Source organism: Glycine soja, chromosome 17 (genome assembly GCF_004193775.1).
Source record: "Glycine soja cultivar W05 chromosome 17, ASM419377v2, whole genome shotgun sequence".
Lineage (NCBI taxonomy): Eukaryota > Viridiplantae > Streptophyta > Magnoliopsida > Fabales > Fabaceae > Glycine > Glycine soja.
Genome location: NC_041018.1, coordinates 14,903,777 through 14,922,886, shown reverse-complemented (window position 1 = coordinate 14,922,886; position 19,110 = coordinate 14,903,777). Strand labels below are relative to the sequence as shown.

At 35.4% G+C, this 19,110-nt stretch overlaps 1 pseudogene; it reads right to left on the bottom strand.

Annotated features, from left to right (window-relative positions):
• Window positions 1-1,437: 1,437 nt before the first annotated feature.
• Window positions 1,438-3,632, bottom strand: LOC114391482 (annotated as a pseudogene).
• Between the last annotated feature and the right edge of the window lie 15,478 nt (window positions 3,633-19,110).

The following is a 19,110-nucleotide window of genomic DNA, read 5'->3' as shown; positions in this document are numbered from 1 at the left end:
GTGAAACCCATCTTTAGTTTTCTAAGTTCACAAGTGAAAGCCTTCACAAATTCCTCACGAGATGTTACCTACCATATTAATATATGCCAATGCACATAGGTGGAGTAGTAAGCTACATTATAAGCTATGATATGAATAAAGTATAATAAGGAAAGTGAAACATTCTTACTTGATCAACAGTATTAGACATTAAATATAAAAATAAATAAAGTTGCATTGGTGTTATTTTAAGATGCCTGCACTACACATAGCGAGAGGATTGGCCTTCTTATCATTTTCCCACAAGTTGTATCAGTTACATTAGCATCTACATTGAACACTCACCATCTTCGTAGTTTGCCAATATATAATGAAATTGATACAACCAATACAGATATACACACATTAACAAAAAAGCAGTTCAAATCAAGTCAACACGACAACTGCACGAGATAGCCTTCTTCAATAAAGCTTTGCAGAATTCCTGATGGAAGCTTGCTTGAGAAGATTTTATAGAGTTTGGATCTTTGAGCTTCAATGAGGTCCTTCAATGGTGATTTTCAGCCATGGAGTAGCAGCGGAAGATAAAGGAGAAGAGGTGAGAGGAGGCGCCATCCACTAGGGAATAAGCCTTGGAGGAAGAAGCTTCACCACGAAGAGACTGCCTTGGATAAGAAGCTTATGGAGGAAGCTTCAATGGAGAAACAAAATGAGAGAGAGAGAGAGAGAAAGTGGCATGAAAAATTGAAGGAAGAAAGGGAGAAAAGTTGAACTTTGAAGAGTGTTTCACAAGTTTCTCATTCATCAAAGTTATGACAAGTGTTACACATGCTTCTATTTATAGCCTAGGTCACTAACTAAATGAAAGCTTCCTTGAGAAGCTAGATTTTAGCTATATACCCCTCTAATAGCTAAGCTCACCTCCTTGAGAAGCTAGAGCTTAGCTACACACACCCCTTTAATAGCAAAGCTCACCCCCATGCCAAAATACATGAAAATGCTTAGCTACACATACCCCTTTAATAGCTAAGCTCACCCCATACCAAAATACATGAAAATACAAAAAAGTCCCTACTACAAAGACTACTCATAATGCCTTGAAATACAAGGCTAAAATCCTATACTACTAGAATGACCAAAATACAAGGCCAAAAAGAAGGAAAACCTATTCTAATATTTACAAAGAAGAGTGGACACAACCTTGGCCCATGGGCTTAGAAATCTACCCTGAGGTTCATGAGAACCCTAGGGCCTTCTTTAGCTGCTCTAGCCTAACTCTCTTGGAGTCTTCTATCTAATACCCTTGGGGGGGGGGGGGTAGGATTGCATCAATTCCTTATGTGCCATATGCCTCTAATCAATTTCTTGCTCTCTCCATGGGGCCACTTCCATAAACAAAGGCCGATTCAATGTTATTGCTGGCAAATAGTACAATTTTTAACAATAACTCAGTGCTCATCAGTAGAGAGATTGGGCTCTTGTAAACACAAACACCGCTCCCCCGCCAACAGCACGACCCAAAAACATATTATCATCCAAATAACTAAGGTAATATAGTCCTCCAACTGATTATTTCTATTTAAAAAAGATCATTGCACACCTTTGAAAAAAAAACACACTAACTATTTCAACAACGTAGCCCATGATATACCTTCTTGGATCCTTCACAAGGATCTGACCTTTGAAAGTGCGGAGAAATTGCAAAATCTGCAGGTGAATCAGCCGCACAATTGTATGCAACTTATAAATAGTGTGCCTATCTCTATATAAACGAAATAAGTAAGCTAACCATTATGACAAAAATAGATGATCTGCACAAGTTCTTGTCCTGATACATAACCATTGCAGATCATTGACAGAAAGTATGTCACAAAATTTTGGAGCAGAAACGGCTTCATGACATAAGTTAGTGGTGTCAATAGTATCCCATATCAAAAGTTGTTAGTAGAGCGCATTCAAATTAACATCCAAAATACAACCACAAAAAGGAAGGTTGAATTACCTGAAGACTTATAAAAGATCTCGGTATAGTATTGCTGAAGCTATCACAACCCGCAACTCTTCACTAATATATATATCTTGGACTGTGATCTATCAGATATAAATTGGATGTTTCATCTAATGTTATAACAACATTATGGAAAATAAAGAAGAAAAAATTGTATTCAAACCCATATATCAATAGCAAATGTGGTTTTTTTCTCGATCTAAGAAAGTGCAAAAGTATTAAGTGTCAGTTCAATATACATTATGCTAGGCTACTTCTAGCATGGAAAAATGTTACAACTTATAAGGAATACCAAAAATAAATTTAAATGTGGACGATCACCCCAACCTTTGGTGTTTTGACCATTTTTTATTAACAAGAAAAGAGAAATTATGCATTAGGTCCTAAAAAAACCCAGCATATGGTTAGATAGATATTGCACCTCAACTATAGTAGAAGGATGCTTAAGTGAAAATGATTACCTCTTGAAACTGAAGGTAGATAGTACAGACAGATACAACATTAAATTTGGTGGATACTATATATCAGTGTAACACCTTCTTGTTCCTATAAGAAGAAGGTCAAGAATTATTATTTTTGGGTCCATGGAGAGAGCACCATAGCCCAAGCTTAACTATTTCATTTAATTTCATTTCCCAAACCAATTATGGTTGGACAAGGTGTTAGCAAGAGAGCATTGCATTTGAACAAACAACGTAAAATCATTAAAAATAATTCTTTTTGCAATGCATATTCTTGGAATACCAAGTGAAATTTTAAATTACATAAAAGAAAATATCACTAGTAACAGAGATACAAAATACAAATTGTTTTTCCACCCTGAATTCTAAGAGAACATAATATATTAGAGAATCAACTAAGTATAATTCAATGAAAAGAAAAGTCACGTAATATGAAGTAGTAGGGTCATAAAGTAAAAGAAGGCGTTGGTTTACCTCTAAAAAATTTGGAATACTACATTGAACAACATTGCAGATAAGACCTCCATGAGATTCATCACCACATTCAAATTTTTGAAAGATCTGTCCAACCTATCTCAACAAGAAAGCAAATGAGGTAGTCAATATGAAAAGAAAAATAAAAAGTAAAGGAAGCATAGAATAGAGTACTTGAACCTCAAATAGAAAAACAGTGCATCCTTTTTAAGTTGCACCCTATCTAATCCTAATGAAACTCAACATTAGATTCATATGCATAGGTAACCAAGAAAGACAAATAAATTAGGCAACATAATAAGTTATTCATGCATACCCTTATGTGTCTGCCTCTTACTAAACCTCATGTTGCAAAGAGCGTTGCTAGTTCCTTGTCTGCCAGAAGTTGTCGTGTTATGGGGCATTGCAACTATTTGGTTGATATAGCTTTCAAATGAAATCCTAACCAATTGATTTTTTCAGCTCTTATAGTAGCCATCAGAGAAGGCAGTTTGGAGATTGTCATCAGTAGAGACAGAAACATCACAAGAATTTGATGTTGCAACCAATTGATTTGTTTTGGCCTTTATGTATACTATTCTCTTTTTGGATAGGTGTCACCTTCACTATATTCTTCAGTATCTCATTTTTAAAACTGAAGTCCCTACCTCTAATGGCCCAAGACCAACACCAAGATATGCCTTGTAGGTGGAAGCCATCATAGTTGCCATTGTAGCCATTCCATGATGATGCAATCCTACCCCCCAAGGGCATTGGATAAAAGACTCCAAGAAGATTAGGCCAGAGATGCAAGAGAAGAATCTAGGGTTCTCATGAGCCTTAGAGTAGATTTTGGGCTCATGGGCTAAGTATGAGCCCACTTATCTTTGTACATATTAGAACAAGGTTTCATTATTTTTGGGCCTTGTATTTAGGGCTCCATAGTGTAAGGAGGGTACCCTAAGAATAATGATGCATCTGAATTTGGAATCCCAAATTTAATCCCATCCCACAACAACTTAACAGGCTTGTCGTAAATGTCATACATGGTCCTAGTCAATTAACGCAACGGATCCTCTGCACCAACATCATTCGACCTTTGAACATGTCCAGCCACTTTCTTAGGAGTAACAAGTGAATCCTATATGAAGAATGAAAAGAAAATTTAAAGTAAAGTTAGTAAATATCAATCTATGATTGTCTTAATACATGTTAAACATAATAAAAATTACCTCATGTGATACAAGTTTGACAAGATTTGTCGGTCATGCAATGAATGTGTCAAGGGTCTGCCTGATATACTTAATTTCTGACATCGGAAATGAGACTTCAGCGTCACCGTCATAAATTTTCAGAACACTGACCCTTACCACATCATCTGGATAAGCGACGTTGTGTATGGTAGACCCCCCATCATATATGTTTCCCTAGGCCACCAAGTGTGTATAATTATCACCTTGCACATACAACCCCATAGTCGATATAACATTAGCATCATGTTCTTCCCCTGATGCGTGGATAGCATTTTCAGCATTGCTACCCTTTGTGCTGGAACGTGCACCTAATACCTACATATCCACATCAATCGGGGGTGTGTACACCGATCCCCTCTGAGACAACTCTATTTTGATGGCCTCCTTCAACTCATGTTTCATTTTCTCTAGAGTCCGCTTGTTTTCTTCTTCAATTTCATTTCTCATTTCTTCCTTAAGGTTGACTATAATCTCACTCCTCCACTCTTCCTTAAGGCTTCCAATTATCTCAGCCAATTGTTGTTGGCTAATGGATATGGAGGAGGTGTTTGAGCCACGTGATGCCCTTCCATAATATTGAGATATTGTCACACCAGATCTCGCTACACGAACACGACCTCCATGCTCCGATCGCCTAATGGCAGTGTTCAGTATGTCATCATGAACTTGGGGAACAAAGGATCCTTGTGTCATATGTTCTTCTAACGAGTCCTATATCAACCATAAACTCACAATGACGATGTTTTTTTTAAATAACAAATTAGTCAATTAAAATATGAAAGATGCACTCATAATTTTATCAAATATTTCTTGTGCTGCCTGAGATGTCATCTGCCCATATCACTTTGTGCGGGCCAACTTCCACTTAACATGTCTTTCAATGGGAGATGGGAGGTCGTCAATCTGTGGCATATTTTCAGTCAACATTGCCTCCTGTTGTCTTTTTTATTTTATTTTATTTTCTCATCTAACAACTTCTTTTCAAGCAAATCATATCCCCCACGAGACAATAAATGGGGATAGTCGTTATGTTTTTGAATTTCTTGTGCTCTTTTCCAAATTCCCTGTCATGCATAATATATAATTTACATCAAATTAATTTAAATGAAATCATATAATTAAATTGAAAATAATAGTTAAAGACGTCCACATCTAACTTGCCAATTAGGTGTCTTTTGGGTTGTAGCAAATTCCTCCCAAGTTTGTGGATCTATACCATATTTTACAGAAGGATCCTCTTTATCTTGCCCCTCATTGTTAGCATACACAAATTTGGTGGTCAACTAAGACTTAAATTGCCTTCATCTAGTGGCCATTGTTGACATGACCTTCTTCTTGGCATTTGCTGTTTTTGGGATATAAAATTTAGCCTGCATAAGAAATTTGGATGTTAACATTTTTAGTTGTTCATAACAGAAAATTAAATACACGTCCCCATTAAGTGGACTTACCTAGATGCCGTCCCACACTAGCTTCTTTAGAGATTCCGGTACATTTATCCAATTGCTATGTACAATTGGAATCTTTTCTCGAGCTACTACCCACAGATAGCTGTGGAACTTCTCTTTATGTGGGCCTGATCCTCTCCCAGTTGCAGGATCAACGTTAACGGCTGATCTAGGCTTATCTAAAGTTCTTAAAGTCAACCTTCTGAGTCATATGGAATGTTCTTCCATAACCCTTCATGATGATCAGTACGGGTTGCATGTACATCATCGACGTCATTGTCTTCATTTATAGAAGGCATTCATTTGCAAAAAGCAGGCCTCTCACAAATGTCAAGTGTTGAATCATCATTTTCGTGACAAATACCACTTGCTCTTCCTTGTAGAACCACTGACAATCTTGAATCACATGGATCTTCGATGTAAAAGACTTGTCTGGCTTGTTCTGCCAAAATGAAAGGTTTGTCCATGTAAGCCACCTTATTAAGGTCAACTAAAGTAAATCAAAGTTGATCTTGATGCACATCGGTATTCGCATTGACCCACTTATACTTAAATACATGCACTTTAAATTCACTGTAATCAAGCTCCCAAATTTGATCAATGACTCCAAAGTAAGGCATGGACACTCGAATTGGATTGTTGTCTGATGCACTACAAAAGTGATCAGAATCTGCATGAACACTTACCCCACTATTCTACATGGTACTTTTATCATCTTGTGACTTGGTGTAGAAGGAATAATTGTTGATATCATATCCCTTCCAAGTAGGGACATTGAGATTTGGTCCAACAACTAACAATCTTAATGTTTTGGAAGCACTGTCATCAACAAATATTGTTTCTCTAAACCAGTTGATGAAATTTTTATTGTGTTTTTGCAACACCCTCATCATGTTTATCTCTGGGTGACTAACACTGACATTTTTTTTGTGAGTCTCTATGTATGGAAAAGCCTTTGGTGTTTTGTTTAATACATATAGATGCTCTTGTGAGACCTTCTGTCGAGTCATTGTGACAACATTGTATCCTCGTGTACCCTTACTTCCCCATGTCTGGTCATGACAAGTTTCAGGAACCCTAACAGGTTTAATTATTTCAATGTAATGGGAGCAAAACTAAATACATTATTCAAGAATGTACCTTTCAACAGTGGAAGCTTCTGGGTGGTATTGATTCTTGGTATAACCCTTTAAAACCTTCATGTACTGTTCAACTAGATACATCCACCATAAAAAATTAGGACCACACAATCGGATCTCCCTCACGAGATGAACTATTAAGTGAACCATTATGTCAAAAAACAATGGAGGAAAATACATCTCCATTTGACAAAGGGCAATGGCAGCCTCATTCTCTAAATCATTCAATTATAGAGGGTTAATAACTTTGTTACAAATAGCATTAAAAACAAAGCACAAACGAGTTATGGCTACCCTAACTTTGTCAGGCGCGAATGACTACAAGCAATAGTTGTTGCAATAACACAGGACAATCATAAGATTTCAAGCCAACCAATTTCAAATCATTGATGGATACAAGACTCTTAATATTTGAAGAGTATCCTTGTGGGACTTTTAGACTCCACAGACATTGACAAAAACTTCTATTCTTTGTTGTTGACATTGTATGACATGTTGGTGGTAGATACGTTCGTCGATCGTGTGATATCGAATGCAACTTCTCTTGTATACCCATTTCAACCAGGTCTTGACGACACTTCAAACCATCCTTTGTCTTACCTTTAATGTTAAGAAGGGTTCCAATTAAACTATCGTAGACGTTTTTCTCCTCATGCATCACGTTTATACAATGTCTAACATCAAGATCAAACCTGTATGGTAGATCAAAGAATATTGACCTTTTCTTCCATTTGTTTGGCTCAGATGATGGCTTCTTTTGGGTCTTCCCAAAGATAGTTACGATGTCGTTGACCCGATCATAAACTTCTTTTCTAGCTAATGGTTTCGGCGCACTTTCATTTTCTTGACTCCCATTAAAAGCTTTCTTCAATCACCGATACGGGTGATAAGGTTTGAGAAATCTTCGGTGCCTGGTATATATTGTCTTCTTTCCATGTTTCAGTTGGATGAAGCTCGTATTTTTCTCACAGATTGAACATGTATGATGTCCTTTGACACTATACCTACTCAAATTCCCATATGTTGGAAAGTCATTAATGGTACCGAAAACCATTACACGCAACCTGAAGGTCTACTGTAGATACCCATCCCACACATCAACCCTATTTTCCCACAGTTTTCTCAAGTCTTCAATCAAGGGAGTTAGATACACATCAATATTATTCCCTGGCTGCCTTGGACCCGCTATCATCATACAAAGCATTATGTACTTTCGCTTGATGCACAACCAAGGAGGCAGGTTGTAAATCATCAACAAAACAGGCCATGAACTGTGGTTACTGCATAGGTTACCAAAGGGATTCATTCCATCGGAAGCAAGAGCAAGCCTTAGGTTTCTTGCCTCGGCCCCAAAATCTGGATACAAAACATTGATTGTCTTTCATTGTGAAGAATCAGTCAGATGTCGTAGCAATCCATCACTTTTTCTGCCATCTACATGCCATGTAAGGTTTTTTGCATCTTGTCCATTAGCAAGCAACCGCTTAAACCTTGGTATTATTGGAAGATACCAGCACACCTTTGCTAGACGTTCAATGTTTATGGGTCCATCATCACTGTTTTTGTCGTCCTTGACTTTGTACCGTGATACACCACATGTGGGGCACTTACACATTTCTGCAAATTGATTTTTGTACAATGTGCAATCATTAGGGAATGCATGGATTTTTTGGTACTCCATTCCTACTGGACATAAAATCTTTTTTGCCTTATGGTGATTCTTTGGCAATGTGTTATCTTTAGGAAACATCTTTTTCAAGAACATAAGCAACTCAGTGAAGCTCTTGTCACTCTACCCAAATCGTGCCTTCAAATTGACCAAAGCTAACACCGTTGACAACCTTGTGAAAGCTGTGCACCCCAAATACAGAGCCCTTCTTTGAATCATTTTCTATTTTGTCATACAAAGGTGCATGTGCTTGTTCAAAATCGTGTTGCCCAAGATCGCAAATCATGTCTTCTATATGATGTCCTATGTCAACATTAACTGGTTTTGCGTGAGAGATTGTTGGCATGTCTGGAAATTTCCTTTGCCATATCCATTTTGTGTAATTAGGAATGATCTCATGACATATAAGATGTGATCCTATGTCTTTTAATGATTGGTGTCTCCCATTTTCACAATTAACACATGGACAGAAAAATTTTCCACGCAAAGATGGTGCATTATGTTCAGTAAATTGCAAGAAGTCTTTAACACCATTCTCATACTCTTCAGTAATGCGTGATGCTTTCATCCAACTTCAATCCATGTTTCCCATTTGCTGTGACACTTCTTTAAGTTATCTGACATGCATGAAAACCTCACTTTTTTCATTCAAGGTGTGGCCCTATCCCATTCAGGAAGACATTTTTTTTTATAATTGATTGGAGCGTATAGGTTAATTGTTTTTTTGTTAAATATGACGAAATTTTGACAACAATTCACATTGGTCTCCAAGTACATGACATGAAAGCGGAGGCATTTGATAATCCACCACATTCACGTATAGACTTGGAGAACAAATTGAAATGCAGTACACTAAAATTTCGTCAAATTTAAGAAAAGACAATTAACCAATACGTAGGAATCAACTATAAAAAATGAGTCTTCTCAAACTGTCCAAACGGACAATTCAAGATTCAATACAATGATTAATGCAAATTGTTCGTATTAATCATTGTATTGAATCTCAAACGGGAAACTAAGGTTCACTCACAATGCACATAACTGGTTAAGTAAAACAACAGTGATATATCAACAAGCATGTAATAATGACAGGTGTGGGACAATCAAATACATACCTCATAAGATGGTGACTAACCACAACAACAAGTGCGGTCAGGGCAGTGATATATTATAGACAACTGTCAACTCAAGTATAGTGCTTGAAAAACAAGACTTAAGTTAGTAAGTGTGCGTCAAAAACTTATACCTACAATGAAAACCAATTGTTAGAGATTGAAGAATAATTAAAGGAAAAAAAGGTAAACCAACTTATGTTTGCATTTATGTGTATAAGCCCAATGGTAAAAAGTGAGAAAAATATAATGGAAAAAAAAACAACAAGCATTTAAGCGAAACAATGGCATATAAACATGCCATGAACACAACAAACTCGATGATTAAGGATTGAAGTAGAGAGTTAGAGAATGAAATGAACCAACTCCTATTAATTTGTTATACACAAACAATAACAACTCATACAAACTTGATATTTGTTGTTCTCTCTACCCTTTTTGTATTCTTAACCCGTGCAAACAAGCTTGGTGTTGCAATTATAAGTGTGTGTGTGTGTATGTGTGTGTGTGTTCAAATGTTGAATATGACAAAAATTGAACCTCTAACTTATGTTTAATAAACTTGTTTTGCACCTTATGGATGATGGGATACTACTACTAGTGAAAGTGTAATAACATGGTGAGTGACACGCATGTTTAGCATCAGCGCCTTGGATCATTTTTTCTCACAAGGATATATTTTCTGCCACTGTCTGCCCAATGGGTAAATGACACTTGCGAGAAGGCAACATTGATGTTCCTAATTTATTTAAGGTCATGTTTGGGAGGGTGGATGTTTGCTTTCTTGTGTCATTGCTGCTACTGTTTCATTCAAACTCCTTATAAAGATTTAAGGGATTTGAATATGATGGTTCACTTCACCACTAACCTTTGGTGTGGTTAAAATCAGTGTCATGAGAAATAAGAAAAAATTAAGACAGTAGCCATTGCTCAGAAAAGACAATGGACTTTAAATGGCTAAGGTATGAATATGTAATTGGTGCAGACAATTGATAATGTCACATGACCTTATTGGCTTATGAAGTGGCATAGCTCCCTAAAATAATAGGGTTACAAATACTATGGTCACCTAGCCAGTCACACTATTGCTTCAGCAAATTGCAATTAGATACAACTCTCAAATGCAACTTTGGTTGTGGTTATTCATTTGATAAGGCAAAATATAACCTTGAGCTGGAAAAGTTGAGAATTGAAATAAGACATGCCCAAGGACTGCATGCAATACCTGAAAGTCAGAAAATTGACCACCTAATTAAGGTCTTCATAGACCGTCAAGTTGTGTACAAGAAATTAATCAAAAGCATGTTTGACTGCCAGTTGCATCATCATCACAATGTTATGAAAGCCCGTAGACACAATTATTATTATTATTATTTTGTTATGATAATAATAATAATTAATAAAAACAAGAACAAGAGTTTAGTTTGATGTATATACATAAAAGCCAAGTTGGCTAGAAACACTGTCGATGTACGCGACACATATGGTCATGTTGTCATCCGAACGATGATTCCCTTTTATGTGTTTTTTCATCTTTTGCTTTGGATTAACATTGCTTGACAGTTTGGTGAGTGTGTATGGACACATGACATTGCTGTTTACTAATAAGAGTAACAATGGCAAAGCAAAATTAAGAACTTGCATAGCCAAAGTGACAGATTATAATGAAAAACTAGCTACCTAAGTCTCCGTATTTTTTTAATCCATTGTATTATGGGCATTCTAACATTTGACAAGATTTTTCCATTTATGAATCTTGTTCGAGGAAGTGACCTGCTGCACTTTCACTTTGACTATGCTTAAAAGACTTGAAAATTTTACTTTTTGTGGAAAATAAAGATTAAGGAAGGCATTTGGGTTGGCTTTTCTTTTCCCAATCACACTCACACGAGACACAATGATTTTCATAGTTAGTTACAAACAGCGCTTTTCTTTCATTTAAAATGGTTGCAAGTGGAATATTACAAGTTAAAACATTTACATTTGGAAAAGTGAATAGTGTTTTTCATAGACGCTTTGTTATGTTTTTGGCACTTCACTAGTATAACAGAATAGGAAACTATACAACATGGTTCAAGATTTGAAAGGTTGGTGTACTTTTAGTTTTGAGTATGTTTAATTTAAAGGGTCATTTTCTTTTTGAGTATTCTTGACCATGATTTGATTTTGTCATCCTTTTGAAATTCAAAACTCAGGTAATATTCGAGTTTACTGCAGAATCAGGCCCTTATTCCGGCTTGAATCCAACAATGTTGTTGATTTCATTGGGTAACGTGGTTATCTTTTCATTTTAGATCCAACAAAAAAACTAAAAGATGGAAGGAAAGTATTTCAGTTTAATTGAGTTTTTGGTCCAACAGTTGACCAACGTAGAGTTCCACAAACTAATTTTATTGAAATTTTTGCACCATTTTGACTACCTTTTTCTCTTTCTTTACATCTCTTTGTTGAATTTTACTGATTTTTACTCACATGAGGTTTATAAGGATACTCAACCATTAGTTAGATCTATGATGGATGGGTACTATTTATAAAAATTTTGATTATGGTCAAACTAGATCGGGGAAGACTTACACCATGGTAAGATTCTTAATAACATCTCAATTGATTCTAAAAGAACAAAAATCAAGTGTTGCACTATTATCTTGGCTGTTGATGAATGCAAGAAACAGGAATGACTGTCTATTACATTTGCAAATTCAAAACCAGGATGTTTCCATCTAATATTTCTTTCTTGTTGCAGAGTGGTCCTTTAGGAGGAGTGACATCAAAGGATATAGGAGTCAATTGTCTAGCACTTCATGATTTGTTTCAAATGTCTAATGAAAGGAATGACATCATAAGCTATCATATTTATGTGCAAATGGTTGAGATTTACAATGAACAAGTTAGAGACCTACTTGCAGAGGACAAAACAAACAACAAATATTCTTTTGATAGGGTCAAACATTTTCACACTACTAATAAGAGATTAGGAAGAGAAAGCTTTATTTCTAGTCTGTTGATCTTAATATTTGCAAATCATTTATCTCCTTAAATAACCTCAAATTAGAAATCTGGAGCTGCAATGGTGATGGGTTCAACCTTCCTCATGCTAGATTGCATTTGCTAAAGTCTCCAACTGATGTTATGACCCTCATGAAACTAGGTCAGGTTAACCGTGTTGTTTGTTCGACTTCAATGAACAATAGGAGTAGTTGTTCCCACAGGTGAAATTTTGCTTTTCATTGGTTCAGCTAATTGAATTTGAATAAATAAAGTAGTTAGGTTTATTTTAGGCACTGATAAGGCTGCTCAATGGGTCTCAACTTAAATATTGTGCATGTTAATGGTAAAGATTTGTTAGGGAGCTCCATTCACAACTGCTTGCACTTAGTAGCTAGAAGTGAACGAGTTGACGAGTGTGAAGTTACAGGGGAAAGACTTAAAGGAAGCACAATTTATTAACAAGTCTATTTCCTGTTTGGGAGATGTGATCACAACCCTGTCTCAAAACAATTCTCGCATCCCTTATAGGAACAACAAACTCAAACTTCTTTTGCATGACTCATAACAGAGGGAACAAACATGATGTTACAGCTCTTTTTAACTTATCTATCAACCTTGCAAATAAAGGTAGGGCCCTTAGACCTGCCATTGTGTCACCTTTGCTTCAATTGCTGAAGGACACAAAGTTGGGCATGATTGTAGAGGCACTCTACAATTTGTTACTCCTTGTATGAAATTCAAAAGCAAGACAAGAGACATTGTGCTTATGACATTGACTACTAATACAATATAAAATGGGAAGTTATCACTAACTACTAATTCAATTCCAAATGGGAAGTTGTCAATGTCAATGGTAACACATAGCATCTTAAATAGAAGCCAATAGGTAATAATCTTCCAATTTCTTACATGTTTAAATAGAAGCTTATTATTTGATTCCTAAGGCATCACTGGATTAGTATGACACTAAGACCTAACCCACATGGTATGATTCATTGCACAATGAAATAGAAACTGACTTTGGTAGCAGAGTCTTCCTAATCCAGCAGTCAAAGATACTTGATTACCTTAATATAGTAATAATGTAGCAGCAACATCACATCCCCAAATCCAAACCCATTTAGATCAACATAGTAACAACTAAAATATGATATGACCAATGCAATCCTTGAAAGACTCGTCCTTTTAGCAGTTGGTTGACAACCCAAGTTTTAATTAACAACAACTCATATTGTCATATATAGGTCTAAGTCGATAATAAAAACATGTGTTAAAAAATGAAGTTAGATAATATGTAATATGCCTGTTATTATTTGTTAAAAAGTCCTAAAATGTATATAGTAGCTGTTCTTTTTTGTTTTGTTTTTGGAATTGTTTGTTTGGCTTTGGTGTAATGTAAATGTGTGATACATTGCACTCCATCTTGGTTGTTTGATGTGGTTCCCCTTAATCTTCTTCTTCAATGTTGTTAAACAAGGGAAATGTTGCCTATATAGAGCCTAGAGGTTGACAATAATCACAAATTCAGCATGGCTCTTGCCCAATTAGTTTTTAGGGGAAGCTCATAAAATCTTATATACAAGCCTATTTTTAGCTTTTGGAAATGAAAAGTAAATTGCCAACAATAAACAAATGTTTATGGTGATGCTCTTAGCTATAAAGATGAACAATACATATAAAATGCAATGCAAATGGTGTTTGACAGGTTTCTATGACTATTTTTGTATAGAGCTAAATTTGCACTCCTTTCATATAGGCTTAGACGATTGTGTCTCATATGCAGCAATAGCTTCCGATGTACTTAAAAAAATCTAAAATTGTATGTACTGCTATTGAGGTTTCATGGCAAACAAACATGTGGCCTGACTAGCAAAGTGGTGATATTATCATCAAAGGTAAGACTAAAAGGTAGCCATAGCTATCAACAACAGGAGCCTAGAATATAAGTAAGATTACTAGCAAATAATAAATCATTTTAAAAATAACTGGAATGGCTTTGATATGGTTTTATAAGGGCAAAATGTTACAAATTTGGTCTCAAGTCAAAAATAGAAGAACAGTGAGATGTACTCAATACTATCATATAAGAATAAAGAGTTACTCAAAAGATGATTGTAGAGGCCAAAATTACAAAAGCATTTTTTTGATCAACTTGTAGTTATTTAACTAGTCTCTAATCATTAAGTAATCTTCTTGAGAAGAGTTTCACACCAAGCAAAATTTAAGTGGTATCATACAAAATTGAACCCACATCCATAAAGAAAATAAGAATTAACTTAGAATCCTTAATGGCTTGTGCTTATCCATGTTAGCTTCTATAATTACACTTGTTTATATAGTTTACCTCTAACTAAACTTGTTATTTCTAATTAGTAGTTAGGAACTGATAGGCTTACAGCTACAATGACTTCACCAAACTATTAATTTGGCATTTCAAAAATGTATTATATATTTAATTTGTAATTTTTAATTTAGTCATTTAAAAGTGATAATAATAGTGCTACTTTGAATGAACCTCCTTCATAATGAAGAAGTACTCATAATACAATACAAGTTTAATTAATAATTTAATACATGACATTTTAGAGGTTAATTCAAACCTGGTTTGAGCTTTGAAAATGGTGACAATGGCTTCAAAAATGCAAGAAATTCTTAAATTTAGCTTATGGTTGATTACAAAGACTTTAAACTATACACAATATCAACTCCTGCACAAGTAAATGAACATTACTTAAACAAGAAGCCTTTGTAGTTTGTTCGTGCCAAAGCAAACTTAAAATAGATAGTACTGGTAACAATTTTCATAGCCAAGTACTGCATAACTATGAAAGATTTGGTTTATATGGAAAGCTTATGATCTATCTACAGAACATCAGAGAACCCAAACAAAACCAAAACAAATTAGAAAATGAAATAAAATAAAATACTCCATCCAAAACACAACCAATTTTCCCTTCAGATTTACACCATTTTTACATTGGTTAATGGTTACTCAATTATTGATTAACCAATTCTACGGTTAATGTCGATAATGATTGAATTATTGGTTCACGCGGGGTTACTACATATCAATAAATAGAATTATTATTCCTTAACCAATTTATATAAAGTATAACCCAATTATTGAGGCATGGCTTAACATTTGTTATTTTGGATCACCAACATAACAATAATACCTCAATCAAATCTCCTTTTGGAAGTACTGGTCTGCATGCATATGTATCCTTTTTGTATGGTGATATTAAACTAGTCATGCATATAACACCACCATCTGCGAGTTATGCCACCTCACCTGAAATTTTTAAAATCATCATGCCGGACTATTAATAAAACAACATATGACTGGAAGAAATTGGGGGGAAAATTACCCAACAAAAATATAGCTAGACTCCATAGTAAGGCATGGACGCTTGAACTGGATTGTTATCAGAAGCACTATAGAAGTGATCTGAATGACTATCAACACTCACCCCACTATTCTGAACACTATTGTTTGCATCTTGTGACTTTGTGTAGAAAGAATAGTGATTGATATCATATCCCTTCCAAGTTGGAACATTTAGATTTGGACCAACAGCTAGCAATCATAATGTCTTTGAAGCACTATCATCTGTCAAGATTGTTTCTCTAAACCAACTGATGAAAGTTCTATTGTGCTCTTGCAACAACCTCATCTTGTTCATTTTTGGATGAGTAGCGGTGACATGTTTTTTGTGAACATCTATGTATGGGATGACCTCTGTTATGTTGTTCAATACGTATAGATGAGCTTGTGACAGCTGCTGGCGACCCATGCTTACAACATTGAATCCTCCTGTACCCCTACCTTTAATCCTAGAGTCATGACGACTTTTAGGAACCCCGATTAGTGTTGCGATATTAATATACTCTGAACAAAATTCAATAGCTTCTTTAGGAACATATCGTTCAACAATGCTTGATTTTGGTTGATATTGATTCTTTGTATATCCTTTCAGCACCTTCATGTACCGCTCAACAGGATACACCCAACGTAAAAGACCGGCCCACAGAACTGAATCTCCCGCACAAGGTGAATTATTAAGTGAATCATGATGTCGAAAAATGTCGGTGGAAAATACATCTCTAATTCACAAAGGATGATGGAAGCCTCATTCTCCAAATTATCCAACTGCTAAGGGTCAATAACCTCGCTACAGATAGCATTAAAGAAAAAACACAAGCGACATATGACAAACCTAACTTTTTAGGCAAGATTGATGTGTCATCATTTTCTCCTATTTATTAACCTTTTTTGTCACCATTTTAATTACTGATTAGCCTTAATTGTCAAATTAATTATACAGTTTTATCATTTGGGTCTACTGGACTAATTTTGTGTTTTTAATTTAATTTCAGGACAATTATAAGCAATTGAGCTTGAATCCGGAATTGGGCTTGGACTTGAAGAGAGCAGACAATTTTATTTTATCAAATCTTGTCTTATCCAGATTTTATCTCATCTAGATATTATTTCATCCAATCTTATCTTATCTTATCTAGATTTTATTTCATCTAGATTTTATTTTATCAAATCTTATCTTATCTTGCCCAGATTTTATTTTATTTATGGGCTTGGACTTAAAACAGATTTGTAAGCTTTGGGGTTGAGAACCTATATAACAGACCAAGGTTTTAGTTTAGAGGTTTCTTTTCGTTTTGGGGAGAAAGAATAATTTTAGGTTTTGCAATTCCAGTTTTTACTATTCACGTGGCAATAAAATTTTGTTTCTGCTTCAATCTGCAATTTCGTTTTCTACTGATTAATGGAAGGCTAAGTCTCCAACGTTGTTTTCTCTTGAGGATCAAGCACAACTCTCTTTGAAGTTTTATTATTACTATTGAATTCTGATTAGTTTTTCCTCTTCACCAATTACTCTGTATTTGTTGCTATTAATCCATGCATGCTTAGTGCTTGATTAATTGTCTCTGCGCTTAATTTACGTTCATGCTTAATGATCAATTTCGTTCATGATTAATTGGTGTATGTGTTGCTTAATCACATAATGACTGCCTTATGTTAAATTTTGCTTAGTAATTTAATTTAGGGTTGGATTAAATGGTTAAACTGATAAAGGATAAATTCTCGTAACCTATGATAAGAGACTTGCTTGTGAATCAAGGGAAAATAACGTGTTTTTAATTCTGATATTTTCTAATTAATATTTGCTCGCTGTTTAATTTACAAAAACAAACAACCCCCCCCCCCAATTCGTTACTGCTTTATTACTTTCTGTTATGAACGTTTGGTTGACCATTGCTCGTTGGGAGACGACCTAGGATCACTTTCTAGATACTGCATTTTAATGTTTATTTGATTCAGGTACGACCTCAATCAAATTTGGCGTCGTTGCCGGGGAGCAGTGGGCCAAAGGTTCATAATAGTGTTTAGTTGTTTTGTTTTGTGTAGCATTCTATTTTGAATTTCAGTCGTGTTCCCTGTTTTAGCGACTGTTTCAGTTTTGTGTTTTGCTATGAATAGTGATTAGCGACTGAACTAGCGACTGATTTTGCAATTTAATTAGCGATTTTTGTTTTGATAGTTAGAGTTGTTATTTTTGGCTGATTTTTTGTGTAGTAGCTTCTTTTGATCCATATTTTGTGTGAAAAATACCAAGAGCACTTGGTGTGGCAGTATTTGAGAGAAACAAAAATTTTGGGAACTTGTTTTTAGCAAAACTTAAAACGGCCATAACTTTTGCTCCGGGTATCAGAATGACTATTATTATATATGCATTTGGGGTAGAAAAAATTTTCCCATACTATGACAATCTGCTTTAGCTGGTTAGGGTCTCCCAAACTCCAAAAATCAGCCGTTTACTAAGTTTTTTTTTATTTTTCAAGTATTGTTGTCCTATTTTTCAAAACTTTGCATAGGTAGTTTTCATAGTTAGACTTTGAATTTTTGTTTGAAATTCTTTGTTCTATCTTAAGGTGTTCCTCACAAAATCTTAGTTCATTTTGATATCGTTTGAGTATAGCTATAGTTTTACCCCCTTGTTAGGTGCTTGTTGAGAAACACATTATTTTCTACATATAGTGCATGACTAAGGGCAATCCAGCTGATTTACAACCCTTTGATCCTGAAATAGATAGAACCTTTCATTGATTAGTTAGGCATAGTGTGCATCCTGGTCATTCTGTGCATTATGAGCATTCTGTTGAGGGTGATTCTGAATATTCTGATTTTGAGCATTCCACTACTAATTTTCATACTGAGAATATGGCTCAACCTCCACCTCGTGAGAGGACTCTTAGGGAGATGGTTGCACCTGATTTCACTTATGAAAGCTTGTGCATTCAATATCCTGATGAGGGTGTTCCATATGTTCTCAAGACTGGACTAATACATTTGCTGCCCAAGTTTCATGGTCTTGCAGGTGAAGATCCTCATAAGCATCTTAAGGAGTTCCATATTGTTTGTTCCACCATGAAGCCCCCTGATGTCCAAGAAGATCATATCTTTCTAAAGGCTTTTCCTCATTCTCTAGAGGGAGTGGCAAAAGATTGGCTATACTACCTTGCTCTGAGGTCCATTTTCAGTTGGGATAAGCTTAAGAGGGTGTTCTTGGAGAAATTCTT